At 36.8% G+C, this 22024-nt stretch overlaps 1 non-coding gene across 1 annotated transcript in view; it reads left to right on the top strand.

Moving 5' to 3' along the window:
* The first annotated feature begins 301 nt into the window (after positions 1 to 301).
* The window catches only part of LOC105871193 (uncharacterized), an 869222-nt gene continuing 847499 nt past the window's right edge, over positions 302 to 22024 (top strand). Inside the window, exon 1 of the transcript XR_012922106.1 lies at positions 302 to 1422. This is a non-coding gene — a transcript (uncharacterized LOC105871193). The remainder of the gene's footprint in view (positions 1423 to 22024) is intronic.

Genomic DNA, 22024 nt, shown 5'->3' with positions numbered 1-22024 from the left:
CCTGGTGCGAAACCTTGGAAATGGCTGCTGAAGGGGCTGGGTCTCGAGACTCTTAATCCCTCCTCTTTCTCCAGCTGAGCCGTTCACCTGCTACCGTCCAGTTTACAATATAAGCGTAGACCCTAAATTAGCCTCGTTCCAAAAGCTAGGCATCACAAATCTCCAGGGAGTTCCTTTCAGAAAACATCTTAGCAAGCTTCCAGAGAGCTCCTTGGGAGAAGTGTTAAATGAGAAAGTGGGCAGGAAAGGCGGGATGAGAGGAGATTGTGTCCAGGAAACGATGTGCAGGCTCCTCTATTCCAAGGACCTCGGGGAGCCCCTCAGCTCCCTAGCGAGCTGCTGCAGCCACTTCAATTTTCCAAGATTGAAGGGGCGGCTGTGGCCCTCAGAGGGTAGGAATGGGGACAGGATTAACCTTTCGTCCAGCGACCTCAAGCTGGGTGCTGTGGGAGTGTAACTGGTCTCAACTGGTAGAGATGCCAGACAGGGCAGGGAACGGAGAGGTGGCCGGACGGACTTGAAGGCTTGCAGGGAGGAACTGCCTGCTAGTATTCCGCTAACTAGTGAGGATTGATTAAATCTTCCCGTCATCTGCATCCCTGGAACCCCTGCCCCTCCTAACCTCTCCTGACTTCTCGCGCGCCGGTGGCCTGGGGCCGTGGGCGCAGGGCTGGGCGTGCGTGTGCTGCTGCGCGCGCGCGTGTGAGAGCGCGCGGGTGTGTGTGTCTGTGCGCAGCCCGAGCGCTGAGAGGGGCCACAGAGACCCAGCCGCCTGCTTCCCGCCTGGTGTCCCTCCTCCTTGCAGCCGCCTCCTCGCACGCAGGCTCCTCACCTGGCGCCCGCCGCCCGCCCAGCCCCAGTCGGCCGTCGCTGCCTTCCCTCAAAGTTTCCTCAGCGCAGGCGTCTCCGCGCTGCGGCTGCCCAGGGAGACCGGGCTCTGAAGCTGTGCCTTGGAGTGGCTCTTCTCACAGCACCTCTCCGCCCGCCTCGTCCCCACCTAATCCGACCGGAGAGTAGAAGATTTCCCAAATTAAGTGGAGGAGAGGGGGAGGCGGATTATCGAGAGAAGGCGAGAGGAGCGGTGGCAACTGGGAATATCCTGCCCAACGCCGGAGAATTGACTGAGGCGTCTGTGGGGTTTCAGAAGAAAACTGAATAGGCAGCCAAGTTGGCCGAGGAGGGCCCGGGAGGCTTCCGGGCGCCAGCAAGGTTGCCCCCATCTCCGTTTCCACAGGCGTGAAGGTTTGGAGGCGCCTCCACTTGTGAGGGCTTTTTAAACCGCCACCCCCTCCCGGTCTCATTGAAAGGAAAAGCTGGCAGAGCTGAGGCGGGGTAAGTCAAGGAAAAGCCCCTGGACTTGTGTGCGTCTCACCCTTGGCTTTGGATTTTAAGGACATGAAGGAGGACTAACAGCGCCTGAAGGTAAGAGGCAGCGAAACCGCTGCTTGACTTGCCGGAGAGAATAACTTAAAATAGATGTTGGGGATGGGGTGCGGGGTCTAGCCAAGTTACCAGGATCCCCGGGCGTCGCCACGCGATTGCACAACCCGCGCGAAAGGCGCCGGGCCGGCAAGTCCGGGAGTAGCCAGTGCTGCTGGCGCCCAGTTGGGAGGCAGCAAGCCGAAGGGAGTGTCCTGTCCTTACACTTTTGGAAATCCACAGAAAATAGGTTTCAGGCTGGGTCGTCTGTCGAGAATGATTTACAGCGTGGATTTGGTTTTTCGTTTTTTTTTTTTTTTTTTCCAGAGAGATTTTTTTTTTTTTTTCATTAGCACCGCAGACCCACCCCCTCGTTGCCATAGAAAGCTGTGGGCACCGGTGAACGCAGCCGGGAGGCTGTGGCAGGTGAGCCTGTCGCAGGTGGGCAGGTGGGGGCGGCTGCAGCATTCGGCCCGCGGATTGGGGGCGCGCGGAGCCCACGCCGCCGCCTGGCCGGCTCCCTGCGACCGGCGTCGGAGCCCGGGCGTCGCGGGTCGGCTGCGGTTCCCTTCGCCTCCGCTAGAGGCTCCCAGCGGGCGCGGCGGAGCGGTGGGTGTGGGGGCACCGCGAGGCGGAGGGGCGAGCGCGGGGAGCGAGCGTGCCCGCGGGGCGGCGGAGCCGGCGCGGCAGGGGGAGGCGAGCCTGGCTGGTGCAGGGGACGTGAGCGGGAGTCCCGGCGCGCGTCCTGCCTCCGTGCAGCGCCGCGGGGACGCGGGTCCGAGTCCCGGCTGAGCTCTGGAAAGCTGTGCCTTGAGCCAGAGCCACTTCGGGGATGCGATCCTGGCCCGCGCCCTGAGGGCACCCCTGAGAGGTAATGCCCTCTTTCTGCTCCCTCCTGTCGCCACTGGTTCTCTGTAAATTCTTCGTCAAACACGCGAGGTGGGAGGGAGTCGAGGGTGCGAGCGAGTCTGTAGGGTCTATATCTAAAGGTGCCTTTCAGTCTTGTTCCTCGGTGTTCCGGGGGAATGTGTATTCGAACTCATCCCTAATTTCGCCCATCTCCCCTGAATATTTGCCTGCTTTAAGGGAAGTTTTCTGCGGAGAGCGCCGGGTAGCTGGTCTGGGCCGGGCTGCTCCTAGGTGAGCGAGGGGACCCGCCGTGCCCCGCTTGAGCCGCAGTGGACTGGAGTGCGAGACTCGAGGGATGGGGTGTGGTGGAGGAAGAGAGTACCACACCCTCTTCTTTTCCCCTCCTTTCCTCTTCACCTGATGGTGAAGTCTCCCCGTTCAGCATTTTAGTGATTTCCTTTCCCGAGGGATTGGCTCTGGGAACAGAGCTAAAGCTGCTGAAAAGACTTGGAGAGAGGAGAGAGAGAGAGAGAGAGAGAGACAGAGAGAGAGAGAGAGAGAGAGAGAGAGAGAGAGAGAGAGAGAGAGAGAGAGAGATAAGGATGAGAAGGAAGTCATGGCTGGAACATCAGGGGAGGAAGGCGGGTGAAGTTAAGCTTGTGTGTTTGAGGTTGGGGGGGTGAGTGCTGGGAAATGGCCTTGGAGTTCAGATTATTTGATGAAGTAAGATTCGTTTCACATTTCACACTGTCTTTGACATAATCCAGTTTGCTCAAGCCACTAACAAATATTATCTCTGCTAGATACTGCCTTGAACATAGTGGGCACTGAATATGTTTGATGGTTGTGTCTAACCAAAAAAAAAAAAAAAAAGAAAGAAAAAAAAAAGAGTGCTTATTGTGTTTGCTTGCTGTGATTACCCGTGTCTGTCACACAAGCAGGAATGTATGTGTTTTTTAGTGTGCTGTGTTGTGTTTGTGCATACCGTATGTGGTCATTTTACAGTCAGTAATGCAATTTCAGGGTCTTCTAAAAAGGTGGCTCTTAACAAACACGACTTGTGATATTAAACCTGCAGAATAATACTAAAGGAAGACAAAAAATGACAATGGGGCATGGAATATTCTAGGAATACTGAATAAAAGGCAAGATCCAGAATTTTTGAAATATTGGGCCACATGCTAAAAGAGTGAAAAATATTTTTCAGAAATGGGAAGCAGTGGTTAACGTTTTAAAAGAAGGAGCTGTTCTAAAGTGTGCTATCATCATCACCCAGTAGTGTGCATTACTTGCAATACAGTTGGAGTGTGAGGAAAAAAAATTAAGCACTTCCTGTTGAAAATCAGTAAAATGTTTTGTGAGATACTATCAAGTATTTCACCTTAATTTATAAGAAATGGCTTGCCTATTGATGATGGCTGAAGTAGTTTGATTATTATTTATGTGTAGGGCATCTATTATTTCTGATTCAGGTAAATATATGTTAATATTTTATATAATAAGTTAACAGAAATGGAAGCAGGACAATTTATTTTTTTTTAATTCCAGAATAATATGTAGCGTAGTATCAGGGAAGATTTATATAAAGTTTTTCATTCATGTATTGCATTGAATATAGCTCTGTGTGGAAGGCAAGAATATCTATCTTGTTGAAATCCCAAAAAGAATAGTTTATGTTCTTAAGATACACTGTTTAGAAATTTTTATGATGTGAAAAAATGATAGTTACTCATCTAAGTATAGTTACCTGCATATCTAGACACAAATCACTTATTTGTTGAATTGAATTAACCAAGACAAATACATGTTTAGGGCTCAATCGTCATTTTGAGACACTTGCGAAACCAAACAAGATCTACTAGTATTATAAAGAATCTATCTATATGATACATAAGGGACAATGTTTCTTGGCATTTAATTGAATCAAACTGCTGAGGCTGGTTTGTAATATCAAATTCAGTTTTAGGACTCGTTCTCTAAAGATTTTTTCCTCTCTAATAAATATATTTTTAAAAGAGAACAACATTTAAATGTTCCAGGGATACCATGGACCTGAAAACCATTTGAGTCCTCTGAAACTTCATATCAAGAATAAGAAGTGATAGGAAGTTGTCACAAATTAATTGGCTTGATGCTTCAATTAAAAACTGATTATTATCTGGCTCTGGTAGTCATTATGGTTGGTTTCATTTGGTCTCTAGATATTCTGTGAAAGGACTCTAGGTGGAAATGTTTTCCTGTAGTACAAGGAGAGAAGGTCACTATATGCAAACAGGCTTGTCAGTTACTGATTCTCCAATTTGGTTGTGTTTTATCCTTAAGGCAGCCTGTTAGAATTTTAAAAAATCAGTTTTCTGAATTTATGCATATGTTTCTCTCTTTATCATAGTCCTCAACCAGCTTATGGGTACTTCATTTATAATTGGATGAAAGATGCCACCAAGCCTCTTACCTTTATGGTTTAGGGGCTACTTTGATATTAAGAACTCTAAGAAGTATTTAAACATAAAAGACCATATTTCCTGAAAGAAAACAAATTAAGCTTTAAAGAGATGTTGGATAAAGACATGAAAGAATAGGAGAGGCAGGTTAAATCCCAGCTATCAGTGTTTCCCATCTAATTGCATATACCTCTATGATTTTTTTTGTTATGCTTCTAACATTTTCTCCATCCCTCCTTTCTTCCCTCCCTCCTTCTTTCTTTCCTTCCCTTCTTTCTTCATTCCTTTCTTTTCTTCCTACTCTCTTTTTTGATTAAAATATTTCCTTCATAATGAAATATATGCTAATTTTATAATTATCATTTCATAATTTATTTTTAAATAGGAAGTAGTTTTAAAAGATTAAAATGGTTGTCTTTATTTTTGAATTTTATACAAAAAAAAAAAAAAAGAAACTCCACTAGAAGATGAGCTTGATGTTTTAGGGAGTCCCAGTCATCAACTTATCCTCATCTCTTACACTCTGAGTGTCTCTTGGTTCTGGCTGCAACTCCACTGGCTTTTGTTTCTGGGAAGTATGGAAACATGGGTAGTTAGTCACGGGAGATAGACAGACTGCCTAGGAAATGGTTCATTTGTGCTTTGAGTGACTTATTTTCATGCAGTTAATAGTCTTTCCATGTGTAAATTGGCTGAGGTAATCAAATATGAAATATTTATATTAACCAAATAATTGAATCACAATTGCCAGTGTATTACTTGTTCAGAAATTAGTAACCCATTTTAGAAAAACTTACCTCCATCTAAACCTTAATAAAAGTTACTTTTTAAAAAATTATGTCACTCAACAAATACAGTTATTAAATGGTTCTTAAATGTCCTGAGAGAGAAAATCTTGGTTCCAAAAATCTCCCAAGAGAGACTAACTCAGTGCCACTGGGAGGCAGCATGAATAAGTAGAAAAAGCATTGGATCTGACTTCAGAAGATTTGAATTCTACTTAGTTTTCTTATTACTAACAATGTCACTTTTGAAAAGTTCTCTAATTTTTCTAAGGCTGAATATTGATTTTTGTACAGTGCAATTATTTAATATCTACCCATTCTATTTAAAATTTGATCATACTTAGGTTTAAACTTTAGAAAAAGAAAAAAGCAAAACTTTCAAGTACCAGGTAAATGCCAGGCATTATAACACTTGATAGAAGAATAAATAAAATATATCCAAAGAAAACTTGTAAAACTTATAATGAAGCATGGATTTCGATATGCCTTTGATAAGAAGAGTTCTTTTCCAGACAAGCTATTAACAAGTGACATCAAAATGAAATTTAAATTAATATGTGTGTATGGGAGAAGATTTTTCTCTAAATTATTAATATACCACAAATTTTATGTTACATGGCAATCTTGTAATGCTTACCATGTGGGACATAAAAGTCCATCTTGGCATTAGGGCTGTTCTTAAAGAGTTGTGATGACAAAGAAGAGGCAAAAGAACAGGAGAGTAAAATATTTTTTAAAAATAGTTTCAATGGAGTCCTTGTTTTGTATTTTTTTAGTGATTTTACATATTCCTTCTTCATGTGTATCCTTAAAATAAAGCATGTAGCAGCTGTCATTGCTTTCATTATTATCAAGTCAGTTACCTAATTTCTTTGAATCCTTTAAAAATGTTTAGCTTGTGAAATGTTGGTTCAATGGTTTAATCTAAGAAATTGAACATATACCTAATATAGTATCTTAGTATTTTTTAGCCACTTTTTCCCAGGATCACTGATAGTCCATTCGTCCTATTTTCTTTTAGTGGCTTTAATGCCAATAATGTTAGTTATAAGTTATTTTTGTCATGTGAATTGGTAAAAAAGTAAATAGTAGATATTAAATGACTTATGGATTTGAATACAATTTTAAAAGTCCCATTGGAATAATTATGTGCTCTTTTGATAAAATATTAGGCCTTTCTAAGATTTGACTAGAATCAATTTTGTTAGTTTTCTAAATGTTTTCACTACTTAATATTAAGAACAGCCTATTTTCCTGGGTTGCTAGGGTAAGTCAAATACTATTTCCTTCCCTGGAGTTTTGGTGTTGTCAGTATAAACTATGAGTGTATTTTCTCTAGTCAAATAAGTAAGACTAAATGCAAACCTAGGAACCTAAGCTAGAAAACAAATGACATTTTTTGCTGTTGCAGATATAATAGAATATAATATCAAATTGCATATAAAGAGAGAATTATTGTCTTTACAAAAATAATAACCAAATTTCAGTGTAACAGAAATATATGCAAAAATCTAAGATTCTCAGCACATTTCACTTTCTAGGTGTAGCACCATAGAGTTTTTGAAATGGATTCTAAATTGGACTGCATAACAGGATTTTTTGTCTTCATACAATCTTATTCTATTATAATGTAACTATGGTTAGCTGCAAGATATCTATCTAGTAGTCAGCATGAAGAGAAATAATTAGCATAAAATCTGTATTGCTCCTGGTGTACCAGGGGAGCCAACAACAGTGCCTGTGATAAATGTTGATTTTGAATTGGTGGTCTTCATTTTTCAAAAGGAAAGCATCTTTATCTTCTTAACATTTTTTATTTGACTTTTATATATTTATGTAATATGTGTACATATGCTCATACATTTTATATATACTTTCTATATTCTATACTTTATATATGCTAGATTTATATTTACATTCTTCCCCCGTGTGTATGTGTGTGTGTGTGTGTGTGTGTGTATAAAACCTGCTGAAAGCAGTTTTTGTGAGGATATGTTTTTGCCTGTCACTTGCTAGTTAAGTATATGATTGTGGATTACCAATAGTTTTTTTTTAATGCAGTTTAATCTACAAGTAATGCTAAAACCCTAGCTTTGGTCTCAGTAAAATTCATATTAATATGCAAATATTTATTTACATAAAATTATTTTTTGTTAGATAGTCAGAATATGATGGTTTATGTGAATTGGTCCTTGTTCTTAAGAATCTTATGACCTTGTTAAACAGAGAATGTAAAAGTCAGTCATAACAAGAATGGAAGAATAGGCTCTATGTGTACTCGCCATCAAATTGGCACTAACTGATCAACACCATGGTGCTCACAAGGTAGTAATATTCTTCAGGGATTGGGGGATTGGAGGGGTAAAATCACAACTAATGGATGTGGTGAGCATCATAGGGAAGAAAAGGCACACCTCAAATCATGGTTTGGGTGTGGCAAAGTCATAACATGTAACCAAAATGTTTGTACCCCCATAATATCCTGAAATAAATTAATTAATTTAAAAAAAAAGTCAGTGATAAGTGAACATGTCATTCAGAAAATCCTTTTAAGTATCTATTGTTCACAAGGCTATACAAAATAATAACACAAGAATTGTGTCTCCAGACAATTCAGAATAGAGTGAAATGAGAGTAGTCTGGGAAAGATTCATATAGGGGGAGGAAAATTGGGCTGATAGTGAGTATACCAGAGAAATTAAGAATAAGTATACAACTTCATTAATAATCAAAGCAATATGAATTAACTCAGTGGTGAAATAGCTTTGCTGATGAGTTAGGGCAAAGATGGTAACATTGATGGACTTCTTGTGTTGGTTGGTAATGGAGTGGGGAAATAGACATATATATTTGGTATCACTGTGAACTGGTTCAACCCATCTGGAGTGTAATTTATATAATAATTATTTAAATATCTATTTAATTACAGATGTTCATAATAATTAGCTTTATAGTTCCTTTTTCAGGAGTTTGTCCTCAGAAATACTCCCATCAATCTACAAAGAGATGTATACACAAGAAGAAATAGATACCTTGAATGACTCTGTATCTTTTACAGCAATTGTATTTGTATTAAAACCTTTCAACATCATAACACCTAGTGAATGGATAAATGAAATAAGATATATCCATACTGCAGAATAATATTCTGCAATGAAAAGAAATGAAATACTGATACATGCTACAACATGCATAAACTTTAAAAGCATTATGCTATCTAAAATAAGCCAGAAACAGGAGACCACATATTATATGCTTCTATTTATATGAAATATCCAGGAAAACAAATCTATAGAATTTGAAAGTAGTGTGACATTTGCCTGGCATTGGTAGTGGGTATGGTGATTAACTGCAAACAGGTATGAGGACTCTTTTGGGGTGATGGAACTAGTCCATAATTGGATTGCAGTGATGGTTGTATAAATCTGTAAATTTACTAAAAATCAGTTAATTCACCTAAATGAGTAAATTTTGTAGGATATAAATTATATAACAAATTAGCTGTTAAAAAACACCACAAACTCAAAACAAAACAAAATCTTCCCACAGAGTAAACCCCAGCCACGAATGACCTCACTAATAAAATATTCCTAACATTTAAGGATGAAATTATTATTTCATTACCAATTTTATACAAACTCTTCCAGGAAATTGTAGAGGAGGGACATTGTCTACCAAATGCTTTTCCTCAAAATTGGAAGCAAGGCAAGAATGTATGCTCTTATCGCTTCTCAGCATTTATAATGAAAGCCTTAACCAATCACGTAAGGCAAGAAAAAGACTCAAAAAGGCAGACAGATTGAAAAGGAAGGAGCAAAACTGCCTAAACATGATTTTATTAAAGAATTGAAAGAAATAACCCAAATGTCCAATAGGAAAATAGTTAAACAAACTTTGGTGTACTTACACAGTGTAAGTATATTGCTAACTATATTGCTGGCCTGATAAGAAAGTAAATGGAAAGTTGTAGTTCTTTAAATACCATCATGGAAAAATCTCCAAGATATATTGTTAAGAAGGAAAATGTGGTTGTAGAACAATACTTAGTCTATTGTGGATCGATTGATTCACTCAACAGATGTTTATTTTGTACCTCCTTTATGTTCAGCACTGGAGTAAGTCCTGTGTTGGGTATTGTATATGGAAAGGAAAGGGGACATATGTAATACTGCCTTTGAGAGATTTACAGGCTAAAGAGAAAAAGAACTTAAAAGCAACTAAAAGAAACTAAATACTTAATGAGAAATTGTGTTATGTGTATGTAAGAAACAAAGTTTAGTGATAGGGATTTACCCATGAGGATTGGGAGGGGGACAGGAAGATTTTTCTAAGAGGTATCTGAAACTTATTGAGCACTCAGTAGAGAAATGTTGTTTATAATAGACTAATCCAAACCATTCATCTTTCCTGCCTCACCTAATTTCCCTTTAATATCTAATAAACTAAAGGAATACATACTGTACTTCCTTATCACACTAACTTCATCTTTGTTATTGTTACACTCTATTCTTACATTGAATAATTCCCATTATCATCATCAGCGTTCCTCTAGTACATACTGTGAAACAAATGCATTATTCTGAGTGCTAGGGATTTCATAGTTGCATAAGCCATATCCTTGTTCATTTAGTTTAATTGAAGCTCTTTACTTTGTATGTATTTTTTATTTTCTTTCTTTCTTTCTTTCTTTCTTTCTTTCTTTCTTTCTTTCTTTCTTTCTTTCTTTCTTTCTTTCTTTCTTGTCTGATCACAAAAGTAAAACAATTTGCATTGTAAAAATATATAATATTACAGAAATATATAATATGCAAAGAACTTCTTCAGCTTCCCTTACATTTAAGGTTTTGGAAAAGTAGTAATCTATGTAGCACAAGAAATAAGAGAAAAGAAGAGTGAGACTAAGTGCTGTGCAGATAAAAGGAAAGAGAATTAAGTGGCCAGGGACCAGAAAAGACTTAAGAATATAGATGTCAAATGGAACTTTAAGTTACAATGTTGTATTCTATCCAGTGGCCATATTTCCTGTGATCTCAGGATCTTCAATAAAAGTCACACATGTCTTAGTAACATTAGTGTAATTGGATTCCTGGTTAGAGGATGGTGACAGAGTTTATTTTTGTGGCAATATTGGGGCAGCAGTGCAAAAGAGGTGGATTGTGTGGAGTGACTTTAACCATCCATGAGTGACTTTAGCCATCTAGTCTGTTTACCCATGTCTTGAATATATTCCTTCCAAAACATTGCCTCCAAGTAGATGCCTAAAATATCCTTAAACATTGAAGCTTGTAGAATATTATTTTGTCTTTCTGTATATGGTTTTAATTGATTTTAATAATTTTATTCTACCTAACTGAAGTAGATTGATGGTAGTACCTTGTCTTTTCTTTCCTAAAGAACTTTTTGCTTGTAATCAGTGGAAAGCATGTTGGAACATATTCATGACTTAGTGATCTTGTTTTGGTAGATGCTCAAATTAAGATGGAAGCATTTGCATGTATAGTGGGTTCTCAATTCAAGATTCTTCTCACAAGATACTGCATAAACTTTCAATAAAAATATAGTCTTTGGCAAAGAAACTATAATCATCATAATAAAAATATGAAGTATTTTGTCATTAATTATACTTAAAATATGTGAGCAAGATTGATGAAATAAATATGAAATTAAATAAATTCTAAACATTATTCTTATTATTTTTTAAAAATTAGGGCGTACAACTTCTTTGTTACACAGATAAATTATAACATATCAAGGTAAAGTCAGGGCTTTCAGTGTACCCATAACCAGATTAGTGTACATTGTACTTGATAGGTAGCTATTTATCCTCCCCTACTTCTTAGTTTCCAATGTCCGTTACTACCCTTTATGACCATACATGTCCTTCATTTAGCTCCCACTTGTAAGTGAGAACATGTGGTATCTGTTTTTCCATTCCTGAGATAATTCACTTAGGACAATGGTCTCTGATTCCATGCAAGTGTCTGCAAAAGACATTATTTCATTCCGTTCTGTGGCTGAGTAGTACTCCATGGTATGTATGTATGTATGTGTGTGTGTTTTCTTTATTCACTCATCAGTTGATGGGCACTTAGGTTGTTTCCATATCTTTGCAATTGTGAATTGTGCTACAATAAACATTTTGGTGCAGGTGTCTTTTTTATAAAATGCCTTCGTTTTCTTTGAGTAGATATCAGTAATGGAATTGCTGGATCAAATGGTAGGGCTACTTTTTAGTTCTTTGAGGAATCTCCATACTGTTTTCCGTAGCAGTTGTATAGGTTTACATAACCACCAACAGTGTGTAAGTGTTCCCTTTCACCATAGCTGCGCCAACATCTATTGTTTTTGACTTTTTAGTAATGGCGATTCTGACAGGGATAAGGTGGTATTGCATTGTGGTTTTAAGTTGCATTTCCCTGATAATTAGTGATGTTGAGAATTTTTTCATGGTGTTTTTTTTTTGTTTTGTTTTGTTTTTGCCATTTGTCTTCTTTTGAGAAGAGTCTGTTCATGTTTTGGTGGGGTAATTTTTTTTATTCTAGCTGATTTGTTTAAGTACTTTGTCAATTCTGTATATCAGTATTTTGTTGAATGTATAGTTTGTGAATATTTTCTCCCATTATATAGGTTATCTATTTACTTTGTTGATTATTTCCTTTGCTGTGCAGAAACTCTTTAGTTTAACTAAAATTAAGTCCTATTTATTTGTTTTTGTTGTTGCTGTATTTGCTTCTGGTGACTTACTTAGAAATTCTTTGTCTAAGCCAATGTCTAGAAGAGTTTTTCCTACATTGTTTTTCTAGAGATTTTATGGTTTCAGGCCTTACATTTAAGTCTTCATTCCATCTTGAGTTAATTTTTGTATATGGTGAGAGATAGGGATATTGCATCATTCTTCGCTTGTGCCTATCCAGTTATCCTAGCACCATTTATTCAATAGGGTGTCCCTTCCCCAGTATATGTTTTTGTCTGCTTTGTTTAAAATCTGTTGGCTATAGCTATATGGTTTTATTTCTGGATTCTCTATTCTGTTCCATTGGTGTATGTCTCTACCTTTATACCAGTACTATGCTGTTTTGGTTACTGTAGTCTTGCGGTATAATTTGAAGTCAGGTTGCATGTTATTTATAGGTGTTCATGTAGCCTACCAAAATAGTTAGGTCTGGGTGACAGCTAAGGTGGATTTGATGACTGTTCTTTTGGACCCAGAGTTTCTAGTCCTTTTCATCAATCCATAGTAATACCTACTGTGAATTTTATTGAGAGATTAGGAGATTAAAGGTAAATGTATTACTAGCTGGCTCAAAAAGGAAGGTTTAATGATTGTGTTAAAGCATAAGAGAGGGTGTGGAGTTTGATGCAATAAAGATTAATAATTCAAATTACAGTTTTAGCATATGGATGATAATCAAAAGTTTTGTCAGTAGTAATAGTAAAAAACTGTGGAAGTTATTTGCATTTTGGGGGGTATAATTATTCAACTTTTCATTTAGATCTTGTGGGATAATAAAAAATACAGATACATCAAGTGTAGGAATTGCTTTATAAGAATAAAGTGCTAATGAATTTAATTAATAATTCATATTTAATTTTTAGAAATTGGAAACAGTATTTAAAAGTAAAATAATCTAGTACTTATTAATATAACCACTCCGTTTTTTAATATGTCTCCATGACTTTGCACATTGGGATTCCTACAACTGAAGTTGCCTTTTCTAGATGATCTGTACAACCTCCCATATTCATCTTTTAAAGAATAGATGACTCTAATATTCTCAAGAAACCATTCCAGAAGCCTTGAAAAAATGAGATCTCTCTACTTTTACAAACTTCTGTTTTTATATGTATTATTTAATATATTATTATTTTTGTTCCTTGGCCTGTATATTTTTCCAAACCATGTGGTCCAGGAAGGGGAAAATTATATTTTATCACCATTTATAAAAATAACTCTAAACATAGTTCTTAGTAAATATTTTTGGAATGTGTTAGAATGTGATTTTTAGAATATTTAGACAGTTTAAAATTGTATCCAAAACCATAGTAATGCTATTTCCAATTGATAAAGGAAATAATTTGCAATGATTAAAAGTTTAAAGATGTGGTTTCATATCCTGACTGTGCCATTGATTGGTAGTCACTGGACCTTGGACAATCTCTTAATCTCTTGAAGTGTTAGTTTCCTAATGTGTAAAATAGGGGCAATAACACTTTTCTACTCTGCATACCTTACATGGACTTCATGATGATAGGATAGATCATAGATATGAAATAAACTTGTACACTCAGTGCTTATACAAATTAAGTCAGTCATGTATTAAGTATATAATTAAAAGCCACTGATAAAATTTTCTTAGTGTGATAAAGTGAATCACTTTTCTAAACAAAATGGGGGGTTTGTACAGAAAAACAAACTCAATGAACCAATGAACTTGAAATTTGTTTCTTTCTATTAGATAGATGTTCACTGCCTTTTTGTAATATAATATCCTAAAATTTTCATATAATGTGAAATTGATTTCACATTATGAAACAAAGATAACAATACAAACCATGCTACTGTAGTTGAAAGACCTGGTTATAGGTAGCTCAGTTGATAACTTTCATGTAGCTATTTAGATCTGGATTGAAGATTGTTGAGTAAATCTTTGTTTCTGAATATGAAGTAATTTTTAACCTCTCTTCAAAGTATACCCAATTTACATAAGACAATCAGTATTTTACTTTATATTTTGAATATTTGACCTTTTTAGGCACTTACATTCTATTTTCTTCATTGATATTTTTTGTACCATTGACAAAGAAAATTCAAAAATCAAATAGTTACTGATTTAATGGTAGTTTGCTTCTGGGAGTTCTCCTATTAATGTGTTCTGATACTATGAAGGGTTATTACTCTATGCCTAAATCTAGTTTATTGGAAATAAATTATGTTTTTCGTCTCTGCCCAGCATTCCTATTTGGCCAATGTTACAGAGTCTAATCAGATTTTCTGCCATTCATTTCTTGTGATGGAGCATTTTCTTAGGTGTTTTTGACTTAAGTCACATTCTCACAGCATTTTTATCTTTAATTTTGTTTTCATGTATCTGGGGAAAACTCCAGGGTAGTCTAGCCTGATTTCTAAACTTCTTTCCTATTTCTGTAATAGCTTTTATATCGTAGTGCTTCTAAGATTCTTGGTTATAAGAAATATTTTTGGTATATGAAATATTTTCTGATGTTACCGTTCACTGAAACTTCTTTCAACTGGCACAAACTTTTTTTTTCATTTTCATTTGTGTGTTTTTATTTAAGCAAACTGATATTTTTCTACTTTGTCTTCACTACTCTTCATTTAAATCTGGTGTATGGGGCTAAATATTTTCTTGCTCCTGAATAAAATAGGCCACAGGTATCATTTACTTACTATTAGAAAATGAAATGTTGTGCAATTGCTGCTAATCCTGTAACGTGAGTGCTATCATTTCTTTTACATCCCATTCATATCACAAGGGAGTCCAAAATTCATTTAATTTGAGAAGTTTTCCCTTTAGTTCTAGTGGCTTTATGCTGGCCACTTGTACTGCGAAAAAGAGGAGTTGGTCAGTCTCTCCTGTGTTTTCCCCAATTGACTTTCATGCTTTCTGTCCTGTTCAAGGAGGTTGCCTCTGGCTCCTCCAAGGTTAAGCCTCAGAAAGGTAGGAGAGGTAAAGGTGAAGTCTGACTTGATTGACATAAATATAACCTGAGATAAGCTTCCTCTGCGTTTGGTGGATTCTCTCTCTTTCTTTTTTAGTGACTGTTTGTTTTACCTTAGTGTGGTCGTTTTACCTTAGGTACAGTAGATGTGAAAACTATCAAAAATTTCTGGCTGTGTGCCTCCTGGATGCATAACAAGATTGAACTTCCTGGCTTTCTCTGGTTGGGTGATGCCACATAACCAGTTCTGCCTAATGAATGGTGAGCAGAAGTGACAAATGTCACCTGTAGGCTGAACTGGTCTGGAAGTCTCCAGAGATCGTTCTTTTCCTTTGGACACTGCAGTCCACAAGTTTAGAGATGATGAATGTTCTTCAGCATGAATCACTGAAACTTCAATGAGAGAGCCAAACTCTGCCCACCACTGACCCATAACAATCATGTTGCATGAGCAAGAAATTAATCTTTGTGGTGTTACGCCATTAAAATTAAGGGGTTGTTTGTTACCACAACATAAAGGAACATATTGAGACAGAAATATATGTGTGTTTCTCAGAGGTCCCTATGGGCTGCGTTCCCCAACCCCCAGGCCACGGACCAGGCTGCAGAGCTCCACTGCCCCCCACCTTCCTTCTGTGGAAACATTGTCTTCCATGAAACCAATCCCTGGTGCTACAAAGGTTGGAGACTGCTGCCTACCGGGACTATTCAACTACATTTTCTATGATACAGGAAATACGTTTTCTCCTGACCATATGTGTAATATTTCTCCCTTAGTTCTTGGAAATCTGGAAATCCATCCCTTCTGGTGGGATTACTCCATTCTCTTATGCATACTTCTTGGACAGGATTTGAAATGTCCTTCAGCAGGCTCTTTCTTCATAGTTGCACCCTTTGGTCTATGGGAAACATTTACAGACACTTAAGTCTCCCAGGGAAAATGTAGCCAGTGCCTTTCTCTGCTCTGCTAGTTCAGAAACACAACCTGTTACATTTTAGTAAATTTATGAATGGCTTAAAAAATACTGAATGAAATAAACTATGCTCTAGTAATCCTCTAGAACTCCACTAAAACAATGGCTTTAGGACAGAGCATTCTAAAATGCATATCACACATTAACTATTGTGTCCTCAGGCATCAGTGTTTAAATTCAAGCTTTCAAAGTGATTTCCCTAAAGTTTCTTCAAGGCTTGAGGTGAGATAATAGTAAAGGGATTTACAGCACTTCAACAATCTCCCACCCCAATTATTTCTCTGCCTGGTTCAACCTTTTTGACCACTTTAAGGAATGCTGGCTCATAAAACTGGTTTTTGAGAGCATCTTAAGCAAGTTCTGCATAGATGACCTAGAACTTTGATTAAAAATATGGGGGGAATTGTCAAGTATTTGGTTCTTGGATTTTGAATATTAACAGAAACCAACGCAGAAAATGGCTCATTTTAATGTGCTGTTCTAAGACTTTTGTTCCAGAGGATTATTAGAACATAGTTTGTCATTTAAAACCATTTATAAATTAAATTAAAAATATATATGCCTACAACTGCAGAGTCATGGCCTCTGTGAAGGATTACAACATGATTCATGGGAAATAATGGCAAATTATTACTTTTTTGGTTAAAATCAATACAGTGCTATGCATAAATGGTTAAATTCACTCACTGCTCATTGAAGCTATTTGGTGTTTCTGCAGGTGCTACTAAGTGGAAATTACTCAAGATATTTAGGCAAAATTATTTATTTTTGCCATTTTCATAGTACCCATACCATAATTATTGCTGTCAGTCACTGCACATTTATTCCAGAAGATTTCTCTGGCTGAAACAGTTAGTGAATCAATCTTTTACATTGATTGATTATGTTATAAGTAATATGAAACACTCTGGGGTTTGTGAAGAGAAATACAGTGAAACTCTCCAAAAGCATAATGCATATTATACATTATTAACCTTAGCTAATGCTCACTATAAAATTTTAAACTTAATGAATACATGAAAAGAGATGCTGCATTAGGTTGCCCTCAATTGGAACACTAAATCGTTTTAGTTAGCAAACACACCTCAAATAAGTAATCATTCTAGTATGTAAGTACCATCATAACTTTGAAAATATGTTATCTACTGTGATTATCATTATTATTTCATCTCTGTCTTCTGATTCACAGTCCTTCATGTGACAAATATAGTTATATTTTAAAGATCTAAGCTAAGTTAATGATCAAAAAATTGGGAACCAGGCAGAGCAATTTTTTTTGGGGGGGGGATAGAAATTGTTGAGGTGCTATAAATCCCTCTATCAATACCTTACCTCAAACATTAAAGCAGCTTTAGGAAGACCACTTCTTTTTTTTGAGACAGAGTTTCGCTTTGTTGCCCAGGCTAGGATGAGTGGCGTGGCATCAGCCTGGCTCACAGCAACCTCAAACTCCTGGGCTCAAGCGATCCTCCTGCCTCAGCCTCCCGAGTAGCTGGGACTACAGGCATGTGCCACCATGCCCGGCTACTTTTTTCTATATATATTAGTTGACCAATTAATTTCTTTCTATTTATAGTAGAGACAGGGGTCTCACTCTTGCTCAGGCTGGTTTCGAACTCCTGACCTCGAGCAATCTGCCCGCCTCGGCCTCCCAAAGTGCTAGGATTACAGGCGTGAGCCACCATGCCCAGCCAGGAAGACCACTTCAAAAGCTTAAATATATATTATACAAAATATTTTTGAACCAACCTCTTATCTTTGGGTATAGTCTAATTGACACTTGGTGAGCTTGAGCAGTACAAGATTTTGAGTAGATTAAGAAAGGGACATTTTCAAACTTTAGACCAGGTTGAGTTATAGTATGTATTACATACAGTTATAAGTTATTGTCTTTCAAAGGATGTTAGGTACTTACGTTATCCATTTCTGAACACTAGATGATGTTTCTTTGTAATGCTTGCAGAGTGTGGCTGTTATTAATGTCAGAACTTGACACTGCCACCATCTGATGGCCTTATAAAATTCTATCACTTGAGTCCACTGCCTGGGCACATTTATAAAAAGCCGCTTACATGAGGTTTAATGGATTTGAGGCAGAAAAAAGAAAAGGAGGGCAGAGGGGTGGGGGGAGGAGGGAAGAAGAGGTATTTGTATTGCCAGTTGCAACTGGGTATACCCTACAGCTCCTGGTAGTTAGTAAAAAAGTGATTTACCCAACCTGGTATAATAATGAAGTAAGAGGAAGGATGCGCTATGATACCAGACAAATGTTCAAATATTGTCCATTATTTCTGATATCTTTTAAAGTCTTCTCTGCCTCATCGCAGAATACAAGGCATTTATTTTCTGCCAAATATAAAATTTCGGTATACTATGCATTAGACCTCAGTTATCTGTATATACTTTTATAAGCTTTATATTGCTTTTTAATTAGTTAATTTGGGTTAATCTTTTATCTCAAATTAGACCATAGGCTTCTTTAAGGCAAAGATATAGATTTCTTTTGCATGTCTAAGTCCTAACACTCTTAAGAATGTTCAATCTTTACTTAGCACCTATGAAAGGCCATCTCTCAATATAATGGTGACATTTAGGAGACTCTTCCATCACACTAACCATTTTGCAAAGTGATAAAAGAAACCATGATTTTTTTTATTTTTAGCATCTCCTTGTACCTTTAAAAAGCCTAAAGTTGTATATGTTTAATATAATTTTTCAATAAAATGGTGGTACTATGAAGAAATAACAATATTTCTTTAATTGTCATAAATTAAAATATGATATTGTGGACACCTCCTTACAATCAATATAAAAGGAAACAAGTTGCTTATCAGCCAAATTAAGTATATTGTAGGAACAAGGGAAGAATAGTAGAAACCAGGTCTTTTATGAAAATTGGAAGTTGTGTGGATAGGAAGCTTGCAATTTCTTAATTGGAAGAAGTTAGTCACAAGATGCTCTCAATTTCCAGCATGTCAATATTATGATAACCCAAAGAAATTTTTTTCTTAGAATCATTAAAGAAATTGAACCTCGATATGTCCAAAAGGTATAAATTATTAAACATTTTTCTTCAGTCTGTTTTAATTGTGTTTTATCATCTGAAACACAGCACATAGAAATGATTTGTGTGATTTTATTTTCCAAATTCATTCAAGAATGGTGGATAACTAGTACCATGCTATTTGCAGGGAAGAGAAGTTAACTTATCATATTTAATGATGTCTTAAGGCATTAGTGCTTGAGTATAAATTGCTGTTGAGTTATGGTATCTGTGACATCAGAAAATGATCAATTAATGTTTTTATAACAGAGAACTATAAAAAACATTGATGTTCTCTTGAATATGTGAATGAACTTTGTATATTTAGTATAATAAAGAATGCCCAGATCAGATTTAGCTGTTTTGATAGTGATCAAAATTCAATATAAGCAAAGTATTTTTTTCATTTGATACTTTATAAATCTTTCCATCCAGACTTTAATCTTAATTTCCCTTATTAATTATTAAGCAAAGATTAGTGATTACTGTTTAGTTGTGGAGAAAAGGAAACCCTAGTATCTTTTGGGGAGAATGTAAATTGACACAGCCATTATGAAAACAGTATGAAAGTTCCTAAAGAAATTAAACATAGAACTGCTTTATAACTCAGAAATCATTCTTCTGCATATATACCTAAAGGTGATGACATCACCATCTTATAAAGGTATCTGCACTCCTATGTTTACTATAGCATTATTCACAATAGTCAAGATATGGAAACAACCTAAGTATCCACTGATGGATAATGAATAAAGAATATGTGACCCCCCCCATACACACATGTATGCATGCACATGCAAACACACACACACACACACACACACACACACATATACACACAATAGGCCTTAAAAAAGAACATCCTACCATTTGCCACAACATGGATGGACCTGGAGGACATTATATTAAGTGAAATAAGCCAGTCTCAGAAAGAAAAATATTATATGATGTTACATATATGGAATGAAAAAAGGTCAAATTCACATATAAAGAGGAATTCAACCAAGTAATGGTTACCAGGGATGGGGGAGGAGGTAAGTAGAAAATAGGGAGATGTAGGTCAAAAAATACGAATTAGCAGATGTGTAGGATGAAAAAATCTGGAGATCAAGTATGCAACATAAGTGCTATAGTTAATAAATTGTATTGTATTTGGGATTTCTATTAAATAAGTACATTTTAGCTTCTCTTGTCACAAAACAGTAACTATGTGAGATAATAGATATGTTAATTTACTTCACTATAGTAAACATTTTAGTATCTGTATGTATCCCATAACATCGTGTTGTAAATCTCCAATATACACAATGAAATTTATTGAAAACATTAAAAAATTACTAATTAAAATTATGCTTTTATTTTTCTAGGTAGTTTTGTTTTAATAGGGAAACTTTTGGTTCATTTGCTTTCTTTTAACCTTCTGAGTTATTTGAGCCTCGTGTTATTGCCATAGTTAGGGCTGCTTTGGTAAGAATTACCTTAGTGTAGGCATAGACCTTGAAATAAATTCACTTTTCCTTGGGTATATCCAAATGTGAGCACCCAATAAATGAAAATTCTTAATAATGTGGCCAAAATTATATATGTGCTGGAGCAATTGGACATCCATAGCCAAAATGTGAACCTCAAACTAAACCTAAGATCTTACACTAAAATTAACTTAAACAGGATAGCTGACTTTTAGAGAAAAGCATACTAGAAATCTTCAGATTTAGTGCTAGGCAAAGAGTTCTTAGACTTGATACAGAAAGTAAAATCTATAAAAATGAAAAATTTGATTAACTGTACCACATTAAAACTAAAATCTATAAAAGCACATGTGATGAAATTGAAAAAAGCAAGCTACAGACTGGTAGAAAATATTTACAAGCCATATACCTGAAAAAGGACTAGTATCTAGAATATGTAAAGAACTCTTAAAACCAGAGTTAAAAAAATAATCAACTTAGAAAAAGAGGAAGTTAGACAAACACATTCCACCAGCGTGTATACAGATGGCAAAAAGACACATGAAGAAATGTTCAATATTATTAGCCATTAGGGAAATGCAAATTAAAAACACAATGAGATATTGGTACACACCTAGAAGAATGTGTAAAATAACAGCAGATGTTGGCAAGGAGACAGAGAAACTGGATCATTCATACCTTGCTGGTGGCGGTGTAAGATGGTACAGCCACTCTGGAAAACAGTTTGGCAGTTTCTTATAAAACTAAATATATCCTTAATATATGGCTTAGAAATTTCATTCTTTGTCAGTTATCACAGAGAAATGAAAACATATTTATGTACAAACACAAATGGTATACCAGTGTTTATAGCAGATTTCTTCATGATAACAAAACCTGGAAAATAACTAGTGTTCTCTAATGGTGGTGACTGGTTAAATATACTGTGATATACACACCATATCCAAACTCAGCAATAAAAATGGATGACTGGCTGGGTGGGGTGGATCATACCTGTAATCCTAGCACTCTGGGAGGCTGAGATGGGAGGATCACTTGTGGCCAGGAGCTCAAGACCAGCCTGAGAAACGTAGTGAGACCCTGTCTCTATAAAAATACAAAAATTAGCCAACATGATACCATGTGCCTGTAGTCCTAGCTGGTTAGGAGGCTGAGGTGGGGGGATTGCTTGAGCCTAGGAGTTTGAGGCTGCAGTGAGCTATAATGACTCTACTACATTCAAGCCTGGGCAGCAGAGTGAGACCCTATCTCAAAAAAAAAAAAAAAGTGAATGACCCATTGATATATGCAACAATGTATATGAATCTCTAGAGAATTATGTTGAATAAAAACAGCCAGTCTGTATGCTTCCATGTATGTAATA

The sequence above is a fragment of the Microcebus murinus genome, chromosome 12, assembly GCF_040939455.1.
Source record: "Microcebus murinus isolate Inina chromosome 12, M.murinus_Inina_mat1.0, whole genome shotgun sequence".
Lineage (NCBI taxonomy): Eukaryota > Metazoa > Chordata > Mammalia > Primates > Cheirogaleidae > Microcebus > Microcebus murinus.
Note: the sequence above shows the minus strand (reverse complement) of the source record. Positions and strands in the feature narration are given on the sequence as shown.